Raw genomic sequence first — 20812 nt, forward strand, 5'->3', positions numbered from 1 at the left:
CCACTGTAGAGACTGATGCAGCATTTCAAGAATCGTTTATATCTTCCCCTAATTATTTTATAAAAATCTATCTACCTATCTATGCATTATGATACTCCTTATGAAATAATAATGCTAATTTATATACTAGAGAATGTATACATTGTAATGTATTATATATTGTATATTATGTTGGTATCTATTATTAATAATTTAAATCTATTGATTATTAATTTGCAAAAATAAAAAGGGCAAAACATTTTTTATTTTCTTATTGTTTCTTGCTAATAGCAATTAATGGGATAAATAAATCTATAAATATAAAATAATATATTGTAATATTTTATATTCATTATTATTTTATTATATTGTTATATTACAACGAATAACAATAACAAATATTATTGTTAATGTAAATAACAATTATCAAGATAAATAACATTATTATTTTATATACTACAATATATTGTATATACTATAATGTTAATATAGATTATAATAATTCAAAGATTCTATTCATTATTAATACATAATTATAAATAGATATTTTTTATGTTTTATCAAACTGATTCACGTTAACATCAATATGATCAAAAGGAATATATATTTTAATAATTTAACAATTATTACAACAAAATATTGTTATTTTTATTGTAACTAAATATTATATTATTAAATATTATAATGTTAATATCTATTTTAATAATTCAACGATTTTCTTGTTATTAAAACAACTGTAAAATATTAAGTATGTTTACTGTTGTTATTTCATTATTCATGTTAATATCAAAGGTTATATTATTATTAATAACAATAATAGCAACATTTAACTGCTCAACATATAATGATAAAAATAAACAATATATCACGTACATTAAAATATAATGTTACTAGCTATAAATAGTTATAAAAACGGTTTATTGTTGCTTATTAATACATATTAAAAGTGCTGTTGTTATTGATGTTATTAATGTTTCACGTAAATAAATAAATAAATAAATACATTAGAAATTATTACATGCACTGGAAATCCTTCATGAAAATCAAATGTACTTTATATAATAACAAAGCCCCCAGACTCCATCTGTGTACATCATACTGCAGTATAACCCTGTAATTATTATGCACGAGCACACAATACATGCAGACCGATTGATAATCCATGTCTCAGCGCAGTCCGTCATTGAGGCACACTGCTGCCCTCATCCAGACACGCGCCAGTCCGTCCATCCCAAACCTACAGGCGCCCCTCGCCTCTCATCAAAGAAAGCCACATGCACGCTCTCAAATATCCGTCCGCCCCTTCCACAGCCCGCGCTCACCTCCGTTCGCCCCGTTCCCGAGTGTCTCAGCTGCTCTCCATGTCAGACGTCACTAGTGTACACTAACCACGAGTCCGGGCTGCTGTCACATGCGAATAAGACCAGCAGAACCTCCTCGTTCCTCCGTGTCGCCTCTGGGCCGGCGAGCGGAGAGATAAGCGAAAGCAGATATTAGCCAGCCAGGAAAACACAAGATGCACTTAGGCACTATAATGAACTAAGGATGAGGTCATGGTTCAGGAGGGAAAAAAACGCCGCTGACGTCACCGCCAGCCAATGGGAGCGCGTGGCCCAGGGGGTCCGCTGACGTCAGCGCGCTGATCCGCAGATTAAAGGGACACTGAGGTTTTAAAGCGAGCTGCGCGTGAAGGTTAGCGCGCATTTGTAGGTCACTCGCTGGACGCGAGTTAAACCCATGGTTAAACCTCATACTGAGTAGCTTATTTCGAGGCTTTTTTTTCCCCTTTTAATAACAATACATGATCAACAAATGAATATAAGCATGGAAACGTTTTTTGTTTTAATTTAGTTTAATATTGCTCAGATTCAATAGTCAAATCCGCATACATTGTATGGAAATGTTTGTTGTGAAGTTCAAATTTTATTCGCTGTAAAATAAAGAAGAGGGAAGGACGTCTCTAAAGGAGCGCCCTCTGCTGGAGGAGGGAGAGCACTGACAGTGGACATTTTTTGCTAAAGTGAAGGTCTGCCATCTAGCGGTCAAACCTTGAATTAGACTCTTCAGCATATTTCATTCACCTTGTTCAGAATATTTTTAATATACAATGGTACTTACCATACAGCGGACATGCACAACAGGCAGTTTATTATTATTATTATTATTATTATTATTATTATTATTATTATTATTATTATTATTATTTATTTTTTATTCTTGAAGTTGTGAATGTTTTCACCACAATGTCATTTCCATTAAACAGAATATCAAATATTGTGTTTTAAAGCAGCTGTTGTCAGCTATTGATCAACATGGAGCTGGGAATCTGAAGGATCTGGAGAGATGCTGGAAGGAATGGCCTCTGATCTCTTATCACGTGTTCTCCAAACTCTTCAGGCATTATAGGAGAAAACTCAGAGCTGCTATCTTGGGAAAAGGACGTTGCAATAATTGGGTGCCAATAAATGTGGCTAACATGAACTAGAGAAAAGAATAAACAATGCAAATTTATTTTCACAGTCACATTTGCTCATATTTACCAAGGGTGCCAATATTAGTGGAGGACACTGTATATATATATTACTTTGTTCTTTTGATTTCTTCTGTCTGCACAATAAATATTTAAATCTTGTAATCTTTAATCTTTTAATTTTCTAAAGTACATAGTTTATCATTTAATAATTCATATTTTGATAATGGATTTTAGTTTAAGATCAAATCTAAAAGACACCTGAAAAAAAAAAAAAGAAATACACTACCATTCAAATGATTGGTAAGTATTTATTTGATAAAAAAATACAGTAAATTAACAGTAATATTGTGAATTATTTTTACAATTTAAAAATACCCTCTTGCTCACAAACGCTTGTCAATGGAGCCGTCTGTTGTTGTTGCAGTCTCCACTATTTTGTTGTTGTTGTTTTGTCTCTTTAGTTTCGTTTTCTGCTGTGAAACAACGGCCTGGGACAGTGCTGCCACCTTGTGGAACATCTGATTACTGCAAAAATAATTCAATCCACATGTGCTACCACTACAAGGTATGACAAGGTATGCGCAGTTACAGAAATCGGGTGGTGTGGGTATATTGTTTTTTTTTTCATTGCAAGAGAAAAAAGGAGCAACAACAAACAGCACTGCATTAAGATACAATATCATAAAAGGAATAAGAAAGAAAAAAAATACAGTAACACCTCAATCAGTAAAATTTGAGTGCATACTATTCTGATGACAAAATTCACATCACGTGCATTGTACGCTGTCCCTCGCGTACGCATAAGAAGTGAAGTATATTTTGGGCTTTATGCTGCATTCATGTCATGTCGTAATTACCGTGATTTCAAGATGACAACACGTGACATTCTACTTGGAGCTGTTCACACCCTTGGACTCGAACACTATCAATGCCTAAACACACACACACAGAATTGATTGCTCTTTCGCATATTCCTGCGCTTGAATAGACACATGCACACAAAATTCTCAAAATAATCATCTCGGCACGTTTTTTCTCATTGGTTATGTCTTAAATGATTGAAAAGTGGAGAAAGAAATCGCACGTGCATCATCATTATATTGGACCAATGCATTTGGTCTTAAAAGGCCAGCAGCCAATTATACATGCTGTTCCTTAAGTGTCACCTGCTGTCAGAAAGCGACATTTGCATCTCATTCAGCGCATCTAATGTATTTGTTTATGTAGTATAGTTTCACAAACCTAAAATCAGACTGTTCATTCTGTTTTTGCTTCAAATTTCAAAATTACACAATCTAAATAGCATGTATTTTAGCATCTTTGTTTGGATTGTGATGGTTGCCTCTAAGTTTAAATGGAAAGAGCATGTAACACCAACTGCTGCAAGGATGATGAAGGCACGATTAAGATAATAGAAATAAATCCTGTTAATCGCTAACCCACAAGATGAAAAAGTTCTCACACCCAGGGTAACATCAAACAATATCAGACAACATAAGGAACAGAACGGGGAGTACTTATACTAACTCAAACAAGGAATTAATGACTAGATTAACTTTGGTATCTGTCTTAAAATTTCAAGTTAGTTTTAGCATTTGACATTTCAGTTTCACAAAGAAATGTGCAGCATTTTGTCTATGAAATAATAAGAGGACACATTTTCATTTAAAATTTGACTTAAATCTCATTTTGTTTAAAAAAAAAAAAAAAAAAAAAACCATGAGAAAATCGTATCAGTAACGTAAATCAGTAACATGAATCGTATGGCATCATGAGTTGAGAAAAACAACACACCCATAATAATAAAAAAGAAATGTTTTAAAAAAAAGAAACTTCTTTTTCTTTTTTCCTTTTTTCTCATCCAAAAAAGGATCTGATCTGTGACTTAAATTCTGTAATATGATCCGAGCCGTGAGTTTTGTGATCCATTGCAAACCTACTCTCTTGACTAGTTATTTGAAGAAAAAATAAAATAACTGAAGTTTTTGGATAATGCTGATTCATCTGCAGTGTTCAGCCGATGTCTTATTTTTTTTTTTTTTTTTTGGGCTATTAGTTAAATTCATTTTGGGCTACCAAAATCTGAAGAATGCCTGAATCTGAGCTTTTGCAAGCTCTGCTTCAGTGTGACATGATCCTTCAGAAATCATTCAAATATGCTGATTTGATTTTGGATCTAAAAAAAAACATTTAAAAAAAATCTAGATCTAAAACTAATTAACAGTAGTGTACATGAATACACTTTATAAATAGAAGTACTGTAGATAAAAATGAAAGCAAGTATTGCACTGCATAAAGTTGCATATCATGCAAAATACACCCACCAGGTCAAGCTTACTACAGTATTTCACAGCTGCACAAAAGAGAGGCATTGTACTCACAGGAACATACTACTGTAGGCTATGATGAATGAACCAAGCAATGCTGAAATTTAGCAGATTATTTGAGTGACTTTTATTAGAAATCATGGAAAGTTATGTGGAAATCAATCGGGCAGTTGGCATTTGTCAAAAATGTGTAAACGCTCTGTATAACCTGACTTTTCTCACAAGGTCACTGACAGCGGTATTCAGGCAGAGAAAACTAAGTAAATATGGAGTTAATGATCAAAAAAGGCCGATATTCGACGGCCTTCAGGTGGTGCGACGCATAAGAACAGATCATTCCTGCATTCCTACACTACTGCTGAAGTATTTAATAATAAAGTGTTTATCAGGTACAGTGGTAGAGTTAGGGGTAGGGTGTAGGGAGGACTTTATTGTCCCAATAAGACGCATTCCATTTAAACTCACTATTGTTTGCTGACAGTGAAACTGCTTAGAAAGAGGCGCTCTGGCTCATTTTGGGGTTTCCATGAACACACTGACAGGGGCCCCTGACAAAGTTTTGCTTCGGGCTGGCAGAAGTATAGGACTGGCACCCAAAAAATGGATTTGCAACATTCGTGCCCAGTGTAGACACAGTATAAATGTGACCGCAAACTGTGTGTGGACAGTATCTTGCATTTTTAAATGCAAGAACACTTTCTGTGTGAGCAGCCCCAAAGTTAATAGTGATGTTTGCCTTTGCAATCACCACTAATAATAATTAATCTACTACAAGAATGGATTCTGTGTGGCAAAGCGTAACTTTCAGATACACTTTCAAGAGAAAGTGATCAACCTCATCTGGTTAGGACCTTTATGTGTAAAAAAGAACAAAGTTCTGGCTGTGGGGGCTTCACAAACATACGTTTCCCCCAGTGAGCCTTCTTGCAAGGTCAGGGAGGACGGGGAGCGGGTCCTGTTAGTGTGCCCTATTGGCCCACCCGGACCCGGTTCCCGGAACTAATAGGGGTGCAGGAGGCTCCCACAGGACACTGGAAGGGGCAGTATCTGTGGCCTTTTGGTAGGGATCCCAATTCGTTGTCCATCTGACGTGACGTCGAGAGTGACCGACTGAAAGGGAACGTCTCAGTTACATATGGTAACCATCGTTCCTTGAAGGAGGGAACAGAGCCGTTACGTCCCGTCGCCACAGTTCCTGTACCACCGCTGAGCGGCCGGGTCGCTGGCACGGCTTCTCAGCGAAAACCTGAATATGCACTGCACCTGCTGTCTACTTATACTCACGCTGTGATCAGCAGCAGCTGGATGCAATAATCGCATGACAATGTACATTGGTTCATTTAGTTTACACTCAAAGTAGATTGGTCTTTCTAAGCGAGATCCCAATTCGTCGGTAATTCGACGTGATGTCTCCGTTCCCTCCTTCAGGGAACGAGGGTTACCATACGTAACCGAGACGTTATTCAGCAAAGATATGTTACATTGATAAAAAAAAAGTGATAGTATAGATTTCTATTTTGAATAAATGCTGTTCTTTTTAACTTTTATTCATCAAAGAATCCTGACAGAAAGTGTCAAAGTTTCCAAAAAATATTAAGCAGCACAACTGTTTCCAATACTGATATTGAATCCACATATTAGCATATTAATTGATTTCTGAAGGCTCATATATTTCACATGTATTTCAGGGCATGTTCAGACATATACTGTAGCTATAGGCTATAGCTATATTCTGTGCGTGCTTTGTGTGGGAGTTATGCAAATCTTCATCAGAATAGATTGCTGTGAGGAAAGCAGAAATGTTTGGTACAGCTAGAACAGGGGCAAATAAAAGTATGTTTCAGTATCTTAAAATGTTAATCATAATAGTTATACTAAAGTCCTGCATTTATTAGACACATATTATCCATTCATCTATCGGTGTAAATAACAATTTCTATTATATCATGCTCTAAATATTACAATTGTGTAATAGTACAATAGTACAATAGTACAATAGTGATGTAATGAAGTTTCCGTTCAGCAGAGGTGGAACATTAACACTTTTCACATTAACAACAACATTTAACTCTGCTGATGACAGCCGGTCAGTCAACTCCACCTTTTGCAAGAGTTCACACACCATCCACACATCAGGTTTAAAGAGATTGTAGAGAAGTTCATCGTTGAGAAAAGGATTTTGCTCGGGAGTATTACGATCCATGAATGAAGATGGGGAGTATTTCTGTCAAAACTGTATGTAAAGGCACGGCGCTTCTGATCTTTTTTATTCTTCGGGTAAGATGAGTTCTTTATTTTGCATAATATTGGTATGATGATTGATTGTTAAGATAAAACACAAATAGTAGCAAGCACTTGTTGCAGTTAAATTTTGATGTTGTCAAAGTCTTGCCTGGAAAGAAAGAGCGAACTTATGTTGTTCTTGTCATTGTGTTCAATTAAAAATTCTTGAAATAATACATCTATTTTTGCCAGTGTATTAATATTGTTGCATTTCTGTAAGTATCAGAACAAGTGGCATTTGCAGTGTTTGAATGAAAATTGCACTTTTCAAGCAGAAGTTTCACAAAAAGCAGTTTGTTTGGTAAATCTATAGGCTATGATAAAACAGTGCACTGAATATTATACTTTGTTATATATTGTTTATATTTTGTTGTTTTCTACTGAAAAAAGATACTATTTCAGGGCAGTTCAAATAAATGTTCAATATTTTGGACATTTTTGTTGGGTTATATAAAGTGGCCCCAATTAGGCAATTAAAATGTGTGAATATTGTTGCATTTAAAAAAAAATTATTGTAAAAAAAAAAAAAAAGGTACAAACACTGTCACTGGGGTGTATACCTTTGAAAAAAAAAAGATGCATATTAAGATGCATATTACTACCTTAAAGGTACAAATGAATGCCTAAAGGTACTAATACATATTAGTACCTTTTAAAATAGTACCACCCAGTGACAGATTTTGTACCTTTTATTTTCTGATAGTGTAGTTAATATGACCATGAATTAAAACAAAGAAACAAAAGAATTGTCAGAAAGTTTGTTTTGAGATGCCTGCATTTATATATGTAAGGATAACTGAGCATATGCATGGAGTGCTATTTAGAACTTCCTGATAAAGATAAGCCAGCTTGTAATCTTCCGTGAAGCTCATTTTATATGTGCTATATGGAGGTAGAGACTCTCACAGAAACATCTCCTACCTCATTCTTATCTGAGAAACTGAGAAACAAAATAATTGCAACCCCATAAATAATGATATCGGAATTAACATACAGTTTCATGTTATTAAAGAACATAATAATTTTATATACAAAGTCTGGTAATCCCAGGAAAGTACCCAGACACGTAACTGTACATTTAAATGCTGACAAATAAACACATTTAGGCTAATCTCTAAAACATCATCATAATGGTATTCTCGATAATCAATATCTTACCTTCATAGCCATGAACACAAATAAAAATTCTTATAAAAATTTAAAGCCTTTATTATTTCTCAACTCTGTGCAGTAAAATTCACTTTTTTTTAAAGGTTCATTTTCATTCATGAAGACAACATGAAGAAATGTGCCAAAATTGTGTCTTGGCGAAAAATAAATACTTTTTAAGATGAAAATGAAATTACCATTATAACCAGCAGATGGCAGCAGAGGATCACTCATTGGCTGCAGCTGCCATTTCAGCACCCTAGTTTTTGTCACGCTTTGCTTTTTGATTTATTATAAATAAATGTTATAACAAATTATAAGTATAGAAAGCACAGGAAATTACAAAGTCACACAAAAATAAATAAATAAGGCCAGACAACAGCCTATAATGCTGAATTATTTAAATACCTATATAGATAAAATTAAATACAAATTTTTTTTTTTGATTTAATTGAATATCTACATTGCTTAAGTTTTATCCAACACAGACTAGATGCTGCTGTAGTTTTGTTAGTCAGAATTTAGCCTGAATCACAATGCACGCTCTATTTTGACATCGGCTCGTCATTTGATTCATTCCGTTGCCACTGGCAATCATAGCAAAACTCGCGGCATGATTAAACGGAATCGCTCGTGTAAATTTAACATTCACGTTTATCATTCCTGAAAAGATATACGTGGACGTTTGGTCCTCTTAGACAAACCAAACTTTTCTCCAAATTGTGAGTGTATTATGTAGAGAAACCGAGCAAAAGACGCTCCCCTTACGGCACAGTACAGTTGACCGGAAATGACTGACCTAGCTAATCTAAAACCAGGAAGTAATCATGCATATGGTCAATCACCACCTCGGGTCTGCATTATTTTTCTAATAATTCAACGTCCTGGAGTCAATTATTCCGCTTATAAAATGGCTTCCACACCTCAAGACATTGATCAGATTATCTGTTTCAAGGCTTTTGTCAGGTTTTTGTATTTAAAATGCTTTTGTGAGTAGGATGAATTTCTTTTGCATCTCATCCAACGCCTCCGTTGCTAATTCCAAAACTTTTTTAGACCTAGTAACGGAGGCTTTAGCCATTGATAGCAGACTGATGCAGATATTAATGAAGTTATTAGACAGACAGACAGAGAGAGAGAGAGCGTGTGTATCTCTCAAAATTGTTCGGCAACAGCATCTCTACTAACAGTGAAACTTTAAGTTAATTTTATTTACTAACAGTGCTGTTGTTACATCGCTTGTAAGAAATTCCATGTAGTTTAAAAAAAAAATGTTAGCACGTGTATGTTTCTTTACTGTAAGTTATATATGTGCGTCTGTGAGGGAGAGAGAGTGGGAGAGAGAGTATTTGCTTTACCTACATAATAAAACGTAATTAAAACGTAAAACGTTTTTTTTATCATATTGCTTACTATATTTATTTGTCTGGACAGTGTTGTTGTGGGTTTTGGTTATAGTGCTGTTTTAAGCCCTTTGAAATATCAGAAATCATTTGGCGAAGTGATATGGACATGTAATACGGTCCAGAGCTGCCTGGAACTATGTTGGCTGTACGTTTCCATGAAAAAATAATTGCACACCTTAGAACGTTCGTCAGCCAATCAGATTCAAGCATTCACCGGCTCTGTAGAATAAAGTTGAATAATGAATCACATATTTATTCATTTTAACTGTGCTTTAAGTGTCCACATAGCTAATTCAAATACCAAATTTAGGATTCTAGATCAGCTTTGAAAAGCCAGTTACTATTTTTTTTTTATTATTATCTTAGCTAATTTACAATGAGAAATCTCATTTTGTGTGTCCGACAATCTTCCTAAGAAGTTTCTACTTGCTCTTTAAAGTCAGAATTATTTTATGATTGAAATAATTGCATTGTTTTGTTCAGTCTTTTCCATGCAGTTGCATTGAGCTTCAAAAAGGACACAAAAGCACCTCAGCAGCATCATAACGTCAGTCCATATGATGTGTGCAATATTTTACTAGCTTTCTAAAGTCAACAATAAGCTTTGATTGATGAACAGTCTCAAATTTGCATCGAGTCAAGTTGAGTGAGTTAAGAAAAACTGAATCTGTCCGTCTTAAACAAATCATCTTACACAAATTTCTTAAAAAGATCCAGTCTTAAAAAAAAACAAAAAACAGATTGATTTATACAATGATTAAATGATCATTTCTGTAAAGATCTCTCTAGGAGGAATGAGGAGATGCAGGAGAATACTTCAAATACTGATTTTAATCAAACAAGCAAAGGGGTAATAACTGGAGCTCAAGGCTGACATATAACAGCAGACTCAGACTCACGAAAACACAGGGTTTAAATGCAAGGGGAAAACGAGATAATTAATCAAACACTATTAAAAAATTACAAATTAACACAATGAGGAGAGGAACAAGAAACATGACCAAAAAATATAGGGGGGTGGGGGTGGCTCTGGCGGCCTCCAGGAGCAGGGTTCCAGGACGGAAGGCCTCCAGGGTGGTGCCCGTTCAGGGCACGATGGCGGATCAGGGGACTCAGAAGGCTATGGCGGAGCAGGCGCCTCGGGGAACCATGGTGGAGCAGGCAGTACAGAAGGCCATGACGGAGCAGCCTCCGAGGCTCATGCCTGAGCCCCCGCCCTGACCTCTATGGCTGGAGCCTTAATAAAAAAAATACTTGGGGAAGATTACGGGACATAGGAACATGAGCCCTCCATGGGCTAAACTCGGGGACAGGAGCCCTTACTGGGCTAAACTCGGGGATAGGACCCCTCACTGGGCTAAACTCTGGGACATGAGCCCTCACTGAGCTAAATTCGTGGGACAGGAGCCCTTACTGGGCTAAACTCAGGGATAGGACCCCTCACTGGGCTAAACTCGGGGACAGGAGCCCTCACTGGGCTAAACTCAGGGACAGGAGCCCTTACTGAGCTAAACTCGGGCACAGGAGCCCTTTCTGGGCTAAACTCAGGGATAGGACCCCTCACTGGGCTAAACTCGGGGACATGAGCCCTTACTGAGCTAAACCCGTGGGACAGGAGCCCTCACTGGGCTAAACTCGGGGACAGGAGCCCTCACTGGGCTAAACTCGTGGGACAGGAGCCCTTACTGAGCTAAACTCAGGCACAGGAGCCCTTTCTGGGCTAAACTCAGGGATAGGACCCCTCACTGGGCTAAACTCTGGGACATGAGCCCTTACTGAGCTAAACCCGTGGGACAGGAGCCCTCACTGGGCTAAACTCGGGGACATGAGCCCTCACTGAGCTAAACCCGTGGGACAGGAGCCCTCACTGGGCTAAACTCGGGGACAGGAGCCCTCACTGAGCTAAACCCGTGGGACAGGAGCCCTCACTGGGCTAAACTCGGGGACAGGAGCCCTCACTGGGCTAAACTTGTGGGACAGGAGCCCTCACTGGGCTAAACTCGTGGGACAGGAGCCCTCACTGGGCTAAACTCGTGGGACAGGAGCCCTCACTGGGCTAAACTCGTGGGACAGGAGCCCTCACTGAGCTAAACTCGGGGATAGGAGCTCTCACTGGGCTAAACTCAGGGACAGGAGCACTCACTGGGCTTAACTCGGGAACTGCAGCCATATCTTGACACTGGTCTGGGGCTAGAGCGATCTCTCGATTCTGGTCAGATGATAGAGCTGATACTGGAGCGAACTCAGGGGCTGGAGCCGACACTGGACCGAGCTCTAGGGCTGGTTATTTTAGTTTTCTTCATGTACAAAAAGAATTCTTGTCGCTTCATAACGTTACGGTTGAATCACTGATGGCAGATGGAGTATTCCGACGATGCTTTTCATACTTTCCTGGACCTTGACACTGTTATTTATTTGGCAGTCTATGGGACAGTCTCAAGCCTCCCTGTTTTCATCCAAAATATCTTAAATTGTGTTCCAAAGACGAATAAAGCTTTTATGGGTTTGGAATGACATGGGGGTAAGTGAATAATAATAATAAGTGGATGGAGTATCCCTTTAAGGCTTTTTTAGACTATGATCTGTTGAGCAATGGTTATGCCTGATCTGAATGGAAAATAGTTGGAATTACATAGAACAAATGCAAATGAGCTTGTTGCATGTTGTTTACTGAGGCAGAGCGCATGTACATTTTGAATCACCATATCAACTGACTTGACAGCTTTCCAGTTTCTGATAAATTAAGGTTTTAGGCCTTACAATGTTTGTTATGACTGTTGCAACATAGTTCAGACTCTGAGCCAATTGTAAAAGAATATGCAACTGGTTACTGAACATATTTAGGGTTACAAACCGCCTTCTGTCCTGAGAGTTGAAAAATAAGATGTTGAAAAGAGTGTTGAAATTGGCGTTGCATCTGTATAAAAGGTTCAGTGTGAACCTGAGTCTCAAGCGGTCTGAGGTCATTGTGCTGGAAAGCCCAATCTTAAGAAGTTTACTTCATTCTTTTCCTGTTATTCCCATGACTCGAACGCTTCAGCCGACCCGTTCTCCCAGCCCACAGGAAGTTGTACTGCTTTTAGGCCTGCTGTTCTGGCCAATGAGTTCAGCACAACAACAGCATCTTAGAAGGTCAGGAATATAAATAATTATCAAAAATCCAGAAGCAGCTTTTGAGTGGGCCTGATTGTTTAGCTTTGCTAAAAGGACCATTTCTTGCCATTATGAATTGGCTCTTATTGTGGCTAAACCGAAATTTTAAGTGACAATATTTAAATTTCTCTCTCATTTGTTTGGTCCCTTGCATGTTTTTTTTTTCTTCACTTTTAGCATATTTGTCGTTTTGGATCTTTTTTTAAACTTAAACAAATATTTAGTATAAGTCTCACCTGACAGCAATTGTGGCATAATGTTGATTACCACGAAAATGAATTTCCATTTATCCCTTACTGTTTCAATAGTATAGAGACAAGACATGAACAATATGTTTAATAATATACTTAAACAAATTACTAAAAATATATAATAATATAGTATAATGTAATTATATAAATATAAAATATATAATAAATAAATATAGTATTTAATAAGAACAATATTAATATAAAAATATAATATAAAATATATAATTAATATATAATACATTAAAATACTGTATCAATAGTATGGAGACAAGACATTAACAATCTTTAATAATATAATTAAACAACAACATAATAATAATGATAATGATTATACATGGATATACTATATATACTGTAATAATATAGATAATATAATATATAATATAAAAATATCTAATTAATACATGTAAATAAATAAATACAATATTAATATAATAATAAATACAATATAAAATATATAATAGTTAGTATATAATAAAATAAAATGATATATAATATATTAAATATAAAAATAATTAAAATTAAATTACAATTAAATTACAAAATTATAATTACAATATAACAAGAAAAAACAAACAAACAAATACACTTGACAATAATAATAATAATAATAATAATAATAATAAGAAGAAGAAGAAGAAGAAGAAGAAAAATAAATACCAAGTATAAAAGTTATTACCCATGACAAAATAATGACTAAAACTGTAAAACAACTGTAAAATGACATAATGACTGTAATGACGAGGAAAAAACTTTGTGGTAATCAGCATTATGCCACAAATTACTTGAACTTGTACTGAAACCAGAATATTCCTGTAGTATTGTTATAGTATAGTTGCAGTGTCCATTGAATCTAACTGCGTGGAAAAGAGCAACAACTCTGATTCTCCTTATGTGCCCAGAGGAAGTAACACCATATGGGTTTGGATCAGCATGGTGACAGTCATTTTGAAATGAACTATTGATGCATGGCCATGCTAGTGGTTTATTTTTTGCACTTATTGTTAGGCGTATTCTCTTTAACAATTTGCATTTCTAAAGTCGCCAACTTCCCTTCTCACGAAATAATTTTAATATGATGCAGGGTTATTTGTTTTATTGTGTATTTGGTTTGATAAGAAAGACGTGTGCTATTTTGCATGGTTAATTTATGAAAACTATACAAACCTAGAAAACTTGTGTTCATAAATTAGCTTTCACAGAACAGATACTTTGTGTGTATGTGTGTGTTGTTCATTTCAATATTATACCATAAAGGATATCATGTCGCAGTCCATTAGCTTTCCAACTTTTAATTAATTGTAGTGGACACAGGTTTGTAACAGAGCAAGTAAAGGCTATATGATATAAGCTTCACTATTTAAATGAAGGTGAAGACATAATGTAAGGAAGTTGTTGTTCAAACAGGTAATGAAGAGCACTTTAAATAAATTTGATTGTCTATTAACTGGTGGAGCAGATTTTATACTGCTGAAAAATAATTTACTTCACAAGTCCCCATGAGTTGGTGTGTATTCAGATGTAGCGTGAACCAGACAAATTAAAGATTCGATCGGGAGCCTGGTTGAAACATGAGCCGAATTCCACAGAAAGGCAGGATGTTGTAAATCAACTCCTAGCACCACAGTCTGATAACCAACCAACTCTTTCAGAGAACAGCTTTCAACATTAACACCATTAGAACAATTATTGACAATTTCAATTCGAAGAAGAGATTGTCTAATTTGGGGCAAGTAATCGAAGAGATGGACAGTCTGACCCTCAAATGTAAAGCCATGAGAGTAAACAAGATCGTTGGATTGACTTCCCCCCACCTAGCAGAACCAGACTGAAATTCCTAAGGAGACCTGTTAACCCCTCTGGTCTTCACAGGACGTATCCTTACTCCCCAGAATGGCACAGAGAATGCCTTCCAATGCATATATGCACCAAAATGAACTCAAAAAAGACTTCTAAATGGATATCAGTCCATTGCTCAACTCCATATCATACATGAACCCACACATTTGATTATAATGTACACTTATTGTGTATGTCTTTTTAAATAACTCTTGAATAGCTTAAGGGATCATATTCATGTTTAGTATGTGTGTGTTCGAATCTTCTTGCTTGAAATGTTTCTGACCATCAGTTATTTGTCAAATGTATCATATTCTTGTTATAGGAATCATGTCCAAATTATACCCTGCAAGAGCGGGAAAATTCGGACCTCGTGCTTGATAAGATAACATATGATTTATGAATGGGTGGGACAAACATCGCAACACACCGAGAAAAGACAATATCTAATTGGTCAAGACAACATTTGAGGTGTGGCCAAAAGGCCAGTTTAAATACTCAGGACACCATCAAATTTTGCTTTTAGCTTTGAGCTTGCGTTTAGCTTTTGCTATCCAGTCATGCCGGCTTTCAGCCTGCTTTTTAGCTGCTGCTTTTAGTCATGCTTTGTCATCACTTTTAGCTTTCTTCGAGCGCGGTTCCAGCGTGCTTCGGCCTCCACGCCTGCTGCTACTTAGCCACGATGAGAAGAAACACCACCTAGTCTCGTCAAACTTTAATTCTAATCTTTTTCTTTGGTTTCTTTTCTTTTCCGTTTGAGAGTTTCGTGTTCTGAGTTAAGTTTTGTAACGCCGTGTCTCCGAGTCTGACCTCGCGTGCCCGTCTGAAACTTCAACCAGCCCACAACTCCGCATCGTCAGCCAACGCCCAACCACGGGCTTCCCAAGACGTCACTTCAACGACTACTGAACTTCCAGCCAATCAGCAACTTCGGGAAACCCCCCTTTTCAGCGACAACAAAGGGAACAAACAGTTAAACAGGCAACGCAAGTAACCTCCAGACTCACATCTGTACTGGTGTTATCTAATATAATTTTAACCTCATTGAGGAACTCAGTGCGAGGGTTAATTAAGTGATTAATGGTTGTTCATGTCTATGCAATTTCACGTATTGCTGTAAATTTGGGATTTCACATTTTCATTCTCTTAAACTCATTCTTTCCTAACGTTATATCTTCCTGCAACTTGTGTGAATGTGTGAGTGCGTGTGCTTATGTGTTAGATTAGTTTATATGTCTTAGATTTATCTAATAAAGCCTTATTTATATTGAAAAGAGAAGTATCTTGTTGTGCTTACAAGTTAATGTCTTAAACTGCCGATCTTGTTACTGTGCTAATTTATAGTGTTTTCACTATACTTTGGATATTAATATCCAGTGCAGATTTGATGTTAAACGGCTCGTTCAGTGAATCGCTGGCCGTTTCAGTGATCAGCCGTGAAACAGTGATTAACATAAAAATCACATTAACACATGAATAAATTCCCTTTGAGCTAAATTGACCTGTTTCCCTTACACAGGTTTAAGTCCCCACACACACTTATACACAAAAACACCATTATATACTGGAAACCTGTGACCTTGGGTGGAGGTCAGGCAGGACAATATATAGAAATTGCATTGTGAATGTTGAGGAGTGAAGGAACACGATAGTAAAATGGCAACTTTGGTCTTTGGGTGCAGCTCTTCCTGACCATTAAGTGCCAAAAGCCCTGCTGAGTATACATTATATATTAAGAATAGCCATTAACTCCTATTTTTATTTTGAATTAATTTTGTTCTGCCGTGAGGACTTTGTGTGGACTTGCTTTGCCATTTTGTTTTAAAGTAAAGTTGTTTGATGACAATAGATTATCATGGTTTTATATTGAACAGTATAGTAAATATTTAATTGCTATAGCCTCTTAAGACCCTGCGGCCTCATACGAGGACACTATATTTTTTGTGAATTTCTCTGAGACTGTACATGCCACAGTTTTAAGTCTGGATATCCTGTACAGAGCACATTCAGGGCTTTCCTGTGTTGTTTAACCATGACCACTCCCTCTCCTTGGTCTTCAAAAATGTCTGAAATTAATTTAGTGAGACTCTTATGGAAATATGAAAATATTTTGTAATTATTTAAATCTATCTAATTTTTTAATTGTGTGTCATAAATCAGCATCTCAGGAAAATGTTATGGGGTTTCAAATCAAAATATGACTTTCTGTTATGAAACAGGATGTTGATTTCATACATGTCCTCATATGAGGACACCGGGACTAAAAGCATGTTTATTACACATTTTGGGAGACATAACAAATGAACAGGGAAATAAATTATATTTCAATATTCTATGAAATATTATATATTACTATGGAAATATTGTCAATTATTACTCCCATTATTACCCTTCTTTTTTTATTACATGTTGCCCCAAAAACACATTAATATGCAAAGAAAATATATATATAAAATACATATAATAAAAAAACAAAACCATGGTCATTTCACACAAAACACACATAAAAAAAAAGAAAAAAGGTATGGTATATTGAATCATAGAATCATCTTTATACAAAGTTTGGTAAAAAAAAAAAAAAAAAAAAGAAATCTTGAAAACTAAAAATGTATTGGTGATTTAAAAAATCAGTTGTTTTTGCCTATGTATGTTCATTCATGTCTTTTTATTTTTTAAGGAAATTGAGTCCCGATGTCCTCTACTGAGGACATAGCATAAATTATGAATGAAATATCTTTATTATTATTATTATTATTTACATTATTTTTAATGCTCTAAACAATGTAAAGACATGGAAAAATATAACTTATTCCTAAAACTATTTTTTCTCTGGTCTGGTAGTTTTTGGAAAGTTTCCTTCTCTGAGTTTCTGTCATTAATTAGGTTCTCTGTTTGTGACAAGGAAGTTGGTTTAGTTATGTCATTACTCATTTGATGTTTTACCTGTGATATCCAGAGAAGAGCATAGAGAAGAACTCAGTTTCCATCTCTGTTTTTTTATGAAATGAGATTAGGAGTTCATTTTATATAATACTTCCCCTGAACATACTTTTGAACAGTACTGTATCTCATTATTTCCAATGTCAGTAACTGCTTGGAAAAAAGCATGAAAGCATTCACAACATAAAAGTTCACTATCAACTACTTTAAAACAGATGTGATTGTGATAAAACAGAATTTTATCTGTAATCACTAGGCATTTTGCTTGTTTAGATGAGCGGTTTAAAGAAACAAAGACAGAAAAGGAAGCCATCTAGTGGTAAAACAGTGTATTTGATCTCATTTTAGCCATTACATGACAGCGGTTTAGGGTTAGACAAATATAACAAAACTGTATAAACTACACAAAATATTACACAAAAGCATCGCAAGAAAGCTCAAGTGATTATATGTCCTTTCTTCATAAATTCCAGTTGTTAGATTAAACAGCTTTCATATGAAAAAAAAATTATACATAATAATAATTATATATATATATATATATATATATATATATATATATATATATATATATATATATATTATGTGTGTGTGTGTGTGTGTGTGTAGTTATTATTTACGGCTGTTTATTGCGGTGTAAATTATATTAGAAATGAAAAGACACAATACAACTAAACATAATATCATGTTGATGAATTCAGGAATAAATGACTTCATTAAATGGCGGTATCTAGAAAAATATGTTTGCCTTTGCTGCCGTTGGTCACTTAAGTCTGTGTGTTTTCATCTCTTTTAATGATGCACTTCGCTTCTCTCCTCAGGGGTTGAATGCACAGAATGATACAGGTCAGTACAAGCATTTACAATCACATCCTGAGTAAGAAACATCAGAGTTCCAACAGTTAAAATGGTTATATTCTGTAATGTTATTGTTCTATCAACAATCTATTGTGATACAAAAGTTCATTGTATAAATATATTCCATTGTGAGCATGTCAGCAAAGACTATTTAGTAAATGTGTTTTTATTTCTTCATATTTCCAGATATCACATCACTCCCTGTCACTTCAAACATGTCTTCAACTGAGTTTGAAACATCTCCTCAAAAACCTCCTACAAGTGTGTAATATTCATGGAAAGATTGCATAGCTGTATTTTAATCCTTTTATGACAATTATGACATTGCAGTTAGCAAAATTAAATTTACATTTATGCTGTTCACAGTTAATGTCATATATTCTTCAATCAATAATTCTTACAATACATAATTTCATTACATTTACAAATTTGCCTTTAAACATGTCAACGAATATAACTTCAATTATATTTTAATTTCTTCATACATCTAAATGTCCCAGCAGCCTCAGCCACAACAAGCACTATTTCAACTGAGTCTCAAACAGGTGAGTATTTTTATTCATGGTCAATCAAGGAAATGTGGTAATAGGAAAATCTACAGGTGCTGGTCATATAATTAGCAATATCATCAAAAAGTTGATTTATTTCACTAATTCCATTCAAAAAGTGAAACTTGTATATTATATTCATTCATTACACATAGACTGATATATTTCAAATGTTTATTTCTTTTAATTTTGATGATTATGACTGACAACTAAAGGAAAATCCCAAATTCAGTATCTCAGAAAATTAGAATATTGTGTAAAGGTTCAATATTGAAGACACCTGGTGCCACACTCTAATCAGCTAATTAACTCAAAACACCTGCAGAGGCCTTTAAATGGTCTCTCAGTCTAGTTCTGAAGGCTACACAATCATGGGGAAGACTGCTGACTTGACAGTTGTCCAAAAGATGACCATTGACACCTTGCACAAGGAGGGCAAGACACAAAAGGTCATTGCAAAAGAGGCTAGCTGTTCACAGAGCTCTGTGTCCAAGCACATTAATAGAGAGGCGAAGGGAAGGAAAATATGTGGTAGAAAAAAAGTGTACAAGCGATAGGGATAACCGCACCCTGGAGAGGATTGTGAAACAAAACCCATTCAAAAATGTGGGGGAGATTCACAAAGAGTGGACCGCAGCTGGAGTCAGTGCTTTAAGAACCACTACGCACAGACGTATGCAGGACATGGGTTTCAGACATGGGTCGTATTCCTTGTGTCAAGCCACTCTTGAACAACAGACAGCGTCAGAAGCATCTTGCTTCAAAAAGGATTGGACTGCTGCTGAGTGGTCCAAAGTTATGTTCTCTGATGAAAGTAAATTTTGCATTTCCTTTGGAAATCAGGGTCCCAGAGTCTGGAGGAAGAGAGGAGAGGCACACAATCCACGTTGCTTCAGGTCCAGTGTAAAGTTTCCACAGTCAGTGATGGTTTGGGGTGCCATGTCATCTGCTGGTGTTGGTCCACTACGTTTTCTGAGGTCCAAGGTCAACACAGCCATATACCAGGAAGTTTTAGAGCACTTCATGCTTCCTGCTGCTGACCAACTTTATGGAGATGCAGATTTTATTTTCCAACAGGACTTGGCACCTGCACACAGTGCCAAAGTTACCAGTACCTGGTTTAAGGACCATGGTATCCCTGTTCTTAATTGGCCAGCAAACTCGCCTGACCTTAACCCCATAGAAAATCTATGGGGTATTGTGAAGAGGAAGATGCGATATGCCAGACCCAAGAATGCAGAAGAGCTGAAGGCCACTATCAGAGCAACCTGGGCTTTCATAACACCTGAGCAGTGCCACAGACTGATCGACTCCATGCCACGCCGCATTGCTGCAGTAATTCAGGCAAAAGGAGCCCCAACTAAGTATTGAGTGCTGTACATGCTCATACTTTTCATGTTCATACGTTTCAGTTGGCCAAGATTTCTAAAAATCCTTTCTTTGTATTGGTCTTAAGTAATATTCTAATTTTCTACTGAATTTGGGATTTTCCTTAGTTGTCATTATAATAATCAAAATTAAAAGAAATAAACATTTGAAATTTATCTTTAGTAGTGTAATGAATGAATATAATATACAAACTTTTTGAATGGAATAGTGAAATATG

At 35.8% G+C, this 20812-nt stretch overlaps 1 protein-coding gene and 1 long non-coding RNA gene across 2 annotated transcripts in view; one reads left to right on the plus strand and one right to left on the minus strand.

Annotated features, from left to right (window-relative positions):
- LOC109053382 (dual specificity protein phosphatase 8-like) overlaps positions 1–1530 on the minus strand; it is a 48684-nt gene extending 47154 nt beyond the window's left edge. Inside the window, exon 1 of the mRNA XM_042715686.1 lies at positions 1302–1530. The gene's annotated coding sequence lies outside the window, so the exon portion shown is untranslated. The remainder of the gene's footprint in view (positions 1–1301) is intronic.
- Positions 1531–6478: 4948 nt separating this feature from the next.
- LOC122135728 lies at positions 6479–19216 on the plus strand. Its single transcript, XR_006153657.1, has 4 exons — positions 6479–7056; positions 18622–18646; positions 18845–18919; positions 19162–19216. It is a non-coding gene; the product is annotated as an uncharacterized LOC122135728 (long non-coding RNA).
- The last annotated feature ends 1596 nt before the right edge of the window (positions 19217–20812 follow it).

Source organism: Cyprinus carpio, chromosome A25 (genome assembly GCF_018340385.1).
Source record: "Cyprinus carpio isolate SPL01 chromosome A25, ASM1834038v1, whole genome shotgun sequence".
NCBI lineage: Eukaryota > Metazoa > Chordata > Actinopteri > Cypriniformes > Cyprinidae > Cyprinus > Cyprinus carpio.